At 41.0% G+C, this 6,000-nt stretch overlaps 1 long non-coding RNA gene across 1 annotated transcript in view; it reads right to left on the bottom strand.

Annotated features, from left to right (window-relative positions):
• Positions 1–533: 533 nt before the first annotated feature.
• Positions 534–6,000, bottom strand: part of LOC136692931 (uncharacterized) — a 46,001-nt gene continuing 40,534 nt past the window's right edge. The window contains exons 2-4 of the long non-coding RNA XR_010802002.1: positions 5,025–5,298; positions 4,420–4,542; positions 534–1,071 (exon numbers count right to left, since the gene is read on the bottom strand). This is a non-coding gene — a long non-coding RNA (uncharacterized lncRNA). The remainder of the gene's footprint in view (positions 1,072–4,419; positions 4,543–5,024; positions 5,299–6,000) is intronic.

Below are 6,000 nucleotides of genomic sequence, written 5' to 3'. Positions count from 1 at the left end.
CTTTTGTCTTTGAAAAACAGGAGAAAATCACATGCCTACTCAATCCTGTGGGTCTAAAAAGATATGAAGCTCTCAAGAAGCTGTCACTGAGAAAAGGAACTAAACTAAAAAGAAGAAGACTTGCAATTTAAAAATAAAGTAAATGCTGGTGTTATCAGAAAGACAGACTGGCCACTCAAGAACCCAGACCACAACATTTGAATATGTCTGATATTATGAGACGCATATTCAGTCTTTGGATGTGTGAAAAATATGAGCAGATATTTTTTAATGCTGAAAACTAATGTTTAAAAGGAATGTACATGTTAGTGTAGTGTTGTGGGCAACACTGCTGACTCCAGCATGACAGACCCAGATTCAATTCCACACTCTGGATGAGAAGATCAGCTAAATGCTATAAATATACGCTTTAATAAACACAAAATTCATACACACTAAATACTGAATATATTCTTTATTTGCTTTGGTCCAAGAGACTGAAAAATACATAAAATGCACTTGAATCCACATTAATAAAATCTATGACACCAACATTGTGTATTTTAGTTTTATTTTCAGTCCTTTTTTTAAATTAACTGTGTTGGTTACTCAATTAACATATAAACTGTGCTTTATTGATCATTCTGGCAGAAAATGCTTGGCATCATGTGAGTTTAGGGACACTTGGGCCTGCAGTGTGCTTGGATGGTATCCGCCTTCCTGCCTGGCAGTGTGGCATTTCAAAGGCTGCTGAACTGGCAGGGTAAGAATCGGCTCTCTGTGTGCAGTGTGAACAGAACCCCAGCAGTCAGACGTTAGCCGCTGACCCCTCACCTCACACTGGTAACTCCATCAGTTCTCCTTCAGTGTGGGAAAAGCTCAGAACCAGTGACCTCTGGGCATTGTGCAGTGCCCCAACATTTAACATCCAACATCTGCAGAGTGGTGGTGCTTCTTAATGTCTGTGGCACACCTGGGCCACTGCTGCTGGAAGCCATTCGCTTATTGTTAAAGAATGACTGAATCTGATGCATTTCTTCAGGTGTAACAGAGTATTTCGTATCTATCAGGTGCAGAACAGCTGCTGTAGTACTGCAGAGAGAATGTAAAATTCACTGGAAGATTCAGGGTGAGGTCTTATTACCAGCCTCTCTGAAAAAGTGATTAAAAATGGAACTTACGTGCCATATTTTAATTTTGTTTTAATATTTTAATGCTAATAATATGTGAGTAATGTATGTTCCACACTAAACAGACATTACACTATATGTCAAATGTTTCTATCACCCTTAAGCCTAATTTATACTTCTGTGTCGCCCAACGCGCACCTCTTCAGGAATGACACTATGCCTTGCGTCTTGTTTTGTATTGACTGTGATTGGTCAGTAGTCACAGAGATATTGTTTAAGTGTAAACCAAGAAGTACAGAAGCATTAATTCCTTTTCTCCAGGTAAGTGAAGAAACAACCATGTATCCCCCTCAACATCCACGGCCGATGTACACTTAAGCAAGGGGTGGGGGGATAGTTTACCTAAGTTTGTTTCCAGCTACTTTAAAATGCACCAGTTGTAGACACATAAATCTGTGCATTCATATAAAAAAGTGCTTGAATGATGAAATGTGACGTTATATAACAGCTGCATATGAACCTAAGGTCATGATGCCCAGTGCAATGCTTGTGCCAAAAGGGCAATAAAAAAAACAATCATTTGGCCATGGAATATATAAACTGCATTCTCTGGTGTGATGGGACTTATCAATCATCCAATAACACAAGGATGAGGAAGAATGCTGTTCATGATCCAAAACTAAACATTCAACACCATTACATGACCTCACTAATGCTTTTGTGGCTGAATGCTTTTAAATCCTTGCCAAATTTTTCCAACATGTAACATGAAGCAATTCCAGTACAGTAGAGGCTGTTACTGAAGTAAAAATGGGACAGAAAATAAATTAACTCTGTAAAGTATAATGCAGTGTGCTTTTTAAAGTGCACAGCTGAATCTTAATGGCCATGCTTTACCTTTAAAATATATACCTTCATGCTTTTTCACTCTATACGTACAGATAAATACTTAACACTACTTTACAATGCTGACCTCAGCCTGGGCAGTAGCTTTGTGCCATCTGGATCTGGACTGAGCTCTGTAAAGCCTGCTTTTGCTTTGGAAGAAAATAGGGGAGATCAGAAGGAAAAGTGTTGAGTGGTCAGGGAGTCTAACTGAAGATGCCATGAGTGTTGGAGGTCTAACTCCAGGGCAAGAGGATTTCAAGTGGAACACAAGACTCAGCCAGAACCAGCTGGACCAACCGCAAGAACATGAAACACAACTGTACTCAATGAGACTTGCTCTTTTGTGGCCAGGCCACTAAATCCAGACCTGGTGTGGCGTGTGGAAATCCAGTTTCATCAACTAAAACACTTCACAGACCTTCTGCAGCGGTCAAGCACCAGAACATCTCTGACTCCTACTGCTCATTTGCACTGTCGGTTCAGATATATCAGATGATAAAGGTTAATCTGGGACACTAAAGCTGCATCTTGACACAGATTTGCCACACTTAAAAGAAAGTTAACCAATTTGACTGGCTGTACCTTCTCAAGGTCATATATAAAATGCCATGTGAACATATCTGACAAATGTTTCTTAAAAGAGTCATTTGTGTCTGCTTTTGTCCTTCTTAATTACACTGATCAGCTACAATGTTAGTGTGATAGTAATATCAATCATTAGGGGGCAGGATATATTAGGCAGCATGTGTTGGAAGAAGAAAACATTGGCAAAAGTAGAAGTGCCCATTTGTAATGACTAGATAACTGGCTTAGAGAGTCTTAAAAGTGACAGGTTTTGAGGGGTGTTCCCAGATTGCGGTGTTTAGGACTATAAAAAATGCTTAGAGGAAGGACATCTGATGAAGGGGTGGGTGTCTAAGGTTCAATGATGTGCATGAGGAGCAAATACTGGCCCATCTGATACAATCCCACAGAGGAGCTACAGTAGCAAAAACTACTAAAATCATTAACGTTGGCTATGACAGAAATGAGTCAGAGCACACAGTGAACAGCACCTCTTCTACCTCAGATGGCTGAGGAGGTTTGGCATGAACCCCTGCATCCTTAGAACATTCTACTTTTGCACTGTGTAGAGTGCTCTGACAGGCTGTATCTAAAACCACCTGGTACGGGAACTGCAGCGCTCTCGAGTGGAAAGCTCTGCAAAGGGAAGTGCCAGAGTTGGTCAAGACTTTCCTGGGGCCCTAAGCCAAATTTTGATAAGGGGCCCTCCCACCTGAACTGTATGGGCCATTCTTTAACAGCTGCAGCAATTAAGGTGGAATAAAAAAAAGAGAAGCTAACTAGTTGTCTATTCCTCCAGGTTGCAGCTTTGTGTCACCTTAAATGATGCAGTAGTTTTGTCCAGGCCCCTGTAACTGCTTCACAGTTTAAGGTGTATCTTTAATATAGAGTGACTATGTGAATTTCTCGGCAGCATTTAAGGTGGAAATGAAACATCAAAGAACTCAACTTATCACTTGGAAGTATGTCATTTTTTAAGTTGAAATGAAATAGTAAGGTAATTTTAGAGTGTACGAATGTGGCTGAGGAAATTTAATGAATACACAGCATAAAAAATAAATACATGTTCACTTTTTAATTTTCTGATTCAAAGTTTGGTTCATGATACTTTAGGTACATGATACCATAGCAAGGCTTTCAAGGTTGTGGAGAGCGGATGCACAGTGCACAGCACCTCTAAATACACCTCTAAATTCTTGCGGCTATGCTCGTAGACTACTGTTTATTAACAATCCAAAGGAATTTACCTTTAATAACCTTAAATTTAAAGGAAACTTCCTGGATCTATACTCAAGCCACTGTCTGAGGAAGACCATATCATAAAGGACTCCTCCCACCCAAGCTGTTCTCACTGCTTACAGAAGCATGCAGTCCAGGACCAGTTGGCTCCAAGATGGCTTCTTTATTACCTGCACCCTCCAGGTCTTTTTTGTCACAAAATTTTTCAAATTTTTCCAACCTATGCCCCAAACACTCATATGTAAATTGTTAATGTAATTTATATGTTTATTTATTTTCTAGTTATATATAACACCATGTATATTTACACAGTGCAATATATTTTAATATTTCAAATGTGCAAAGTATACGTACAGTGTACTCTTATGTATTTAAATCTAAGTTAGACTGTGTATATACTGTACTTTATTGGGTCTATGCTACTTTGTACTGCTAAATTTTTACTACTGTGAGGAACTATGCCCCCAAGGTTTTTACCCACCTTACATGTGGGTATATATGTGATGTGACAATAAACCTGATTTGATGATCCTGGGGCAATTGAAGTTGGTGGCTTGGTTTGATAAATCACATTTTCTTTTACAATATGTAAATGGCTAGGTGCGTGTGTGTCACTTACCTAGAAACGTGATGGCACTATGGGAAGATGAAGAAACATTGCTGCAGACAAAGTGGCCTCTTTATGGGAATGGTATTCCCTAATGGTAGTGGCCTCTTCAACAGGATAATGTACCTTGCCACACTGCAAAATATAGTTCAGGAATGATTTAAAAAACAAGACAAAGACTTCAAGGTGTTGACCTAGGCTCCAAATTCCTCAGATCTCAATCCAGTCAAACATCTGGGATGTAATGGTAAGAAATAGGCTGATCTACAGGGGCCCCACCTCGTAAGTTATAGGACTTCAAGGGCTTGCTGCTAATGTCTTGGTGTCAGATAACGCACGACAACTTCTGAGACATTGAGGAGCCTATGCCTTGAATCAGAGCTGTTTTGGTGGCACAAATGGAAGCTATAATATTAGTTGGGTGGTTAAAATGTTATGGTTCACCTGTATTTATTACATATTGTTAAGAGGATAAAATATATCACCCAAATATTGGAACAGATAAAGATACATGTAGAAAATACCATATTTAATTTAGCTCCCAGCAGAGAAAGTGTAACATATAATTCCGTCTATTTTGACGAGAGGTCCTCAAACTTCTGCATGCTTTAGTTCACCTGTTGCTAGCACCAGGCCTAAGCAGCCATCTGCTGTGCTGGGCTGAGGCCAGGGGAAATGGAGTGATGTAGAGCTGGAGGGATAGAGGGGGAACTGCGGGGCAGGCCGGAGAGCAGCGTGAACCCTCCACTCGCACCCGGGAAGTTGAATAACCACCATATGCCCCACATTGGCTTGGCGTTCGCCCACCAGCTCAGACCTCGTTGTTGCTTGCCAGCTTTCAGCCACTTTTCCCACACTCTCTCCCAGGAGAGGGGCCAGCGGGCATTCCCCCTGCACAAACACACACACGCGCACACACACACACACACACACAGCTCCTAGTGTAATCCCCTTCAGTAGCCTTGGCTGGGTGCAATTCAGCCACTCTGACTGCTTCACAATAAGGGCCAGGCCGGCCGGACACACATAGCTAACGGCCAACCATTGAACTCTCCACAGACCCAACGCAAGCCAGCGCTGTCTCACAATGGCTGAGAAACAGAGGAATGAAATGCTTGTCTGTGGCTATCAGTTTTGGTTTGATAAGGCAGAAGAACCAGTGTGAATGAGTGCATGTCTGTGACCCCTCACAAAATCATCACATAGCAGGTGTTATTTGGGGGTGGATTGATGTCTGTACTGCAGAGACATTGACATGATGGTTAGTGTGTGTTAGGCTGGTACAAGTGGATCAGACACAGTAATGCTGCTGGAGTTTTTAAACATTAATGTCACTGCTAGACTGATAATCGTCCACCAACAAAAACATATACAAACAGTGCAATGTCCAGTGACCACTAAGCTACTGTCTCTGACTTTATACCTATAAGGACCAACAAGTTAGACCTCTCTCCTGGTGCTTTTCCATAGCATGGTTCTGTCACCTTCTGGTATTTTGAATTCGTTTTTCAGAGCATTGGATCAACGTGAAAAATCAACGCAACGTTTTGCGACAGTCTTTTTGAGTTGTTTTGACTTCTGGTAAATTTACAT

The sequence above is a fragment of the Hoplias malabaricus genome, chromosome 3 (assembly GCF_029633855.1).
Source record: "Hoplias malabaricus isolate fHopMal1 chromosome 3, fHopMal1.hap1, whole genome shotgun sequence".
In the NCBI taxonomy this organism is placed as follows: Eukaryota; Metazoa; Chordata; class Actinopteri; order Characiformes; family Erythrinidae; genus Hoplias; species Hoplias malabaricus.
Note: the sequence above shows the minus strand (reverse complement) of the source record. Positions and strands in the feature narration are given on the sequence as shown.